The sequence below is a fragment of the Pteropus alecto genome, unplaced genomic scaffold, assembly GCF_000325575.1.
Source record: "Pteropus alecto unplaced genomic scaffold, ASM32557v1 scaffold607, whole genome shotgun sequence".
NCBI classification, from domain to species: domain Eukaryota; kingdom Metazoa; phylum Chordata; class Mammalia; order Chiroptera; family Pteropodidae; genus Pteropus; species Pteropus alecto.
Window position 1 is genome coordinate 538,434 of NW_006440644.1, and position 1,387 is coordinate 539,820.

At 32.9% G+C, this 1,387-nt stretch overlaps 1 pseudogene; it reads left to right on the forward strand.

Moving 5' to 3' along the window:
• Positions 1-521: 521 nt before the first annotated feature.
• Positions 522-639, forward strand: LOC112484589 (annotated as a pseudogene).
• The last annotated feature ends 748 nt before the right edge of the window (positions 640-1,387 follow it).

The following is a 1,387-nucleotide window of genomic DNA, read 5'->3' on the forward strand; positions in this document are numbered from 1 at the left end:
TTCCAGTGGAGGAAGGTATATAACATGGAGATGCACTTTTCTTAAGGAAAAGTAGAATAGAATATATTTTTTGGATAAAGAAGGATATAAAATACATGCATTTTTTGTAAAGAAAAAAAAAGGAAAGGAATTTTGTCCTAAAATAGAATGATTGTTTCAAAATAAAGGAAAAGATAGGACAAAAACTGAAAGGTATATGTAGGTTTCAGCAGGTTTGTGGAAGTCGCAGAAGGTTCATGAAGGAGGGATTTTGAGAAAAGGATTTTATATATGGTAGAGCTAACTAAGATTGAAATGGACACCCAAATCGATTGCATTATTTATATGTACTATGCATGTGAACTCTCCAGATCTTTAACCATGGCCATTATGTCTTTTATTGTTTACAGACAATTATTGTTTTACTCTAATATTTTTATAAAAATGTTTTTACACCAATGTTTCATCTTAGAGAAATTCATGGAGAAGACTCTGATATTCTAAAATACGGACTTCTAATTAACTTTAAAAAACACAACACTGTCTATGGCCATGCCAGCCTGAACACGCCTGATCCCATCTGATCTTGGAAGCAAGCAGGGTCGGGCCTGGTTAGTACTTGGATGGGAGACCACCTAGGAAGACCAGGTGGTGTAGGGATAATACAAACAAGCAAACACACAAAAAAACCACAACAGTGAATTGGGTAAAGATTTACAGAACTCTAAGGAAAAACTGGATTAATAAAATTATGCTACTAGAAGACCAAAATCAATAAGAATTAATAACATAAGACTAAATAAACTGATAAAGATAATTATAATTTTTATGACTTGTTCTATATAATATTACTGGTTTTTGATCCTCTCTTTCCAGATATAAGAAAATTTTTTTTCTAAGCTACCAATGACCTATAGCAATTTGGTAAATTATATCTTTGTAAACAAAACTGAAGCATTTATCTATTCCTTTTTACATGATCTCTCCAAAACTTTAAGTATTCTTAACTACTCTATGTGTGACTAAATTTAAAGGTATTGACTCTTGGAATCATGTTTCCGACTTTAAAGAAAGCTCTTACACCTAATTGAACTGCTTAACCAACAGAGTATTTAAACTTAAAATTAGTAGGAAATGAAGCAGATGACATCTGTTGTGCACAGCTAACCAAAGATTCTGGACTAGGCCTGTATAATCTATACCTTCCTTTACCTCCCCCTCCTCAGCTTTAGTTCCTTTCTATTTCACAAAAAATATGAGAAGCCAAGCACTCACTGTAATAGTTATTTTTCCCTTTTTCTTCTGTCTGGGAAGACAACAACATTGGGCATCATATTTAAACCTACTTGACAGGACAAAACATGCAAATTGTAGCACACATAGTCAAGGATGCTCAATAGTTGGTGAT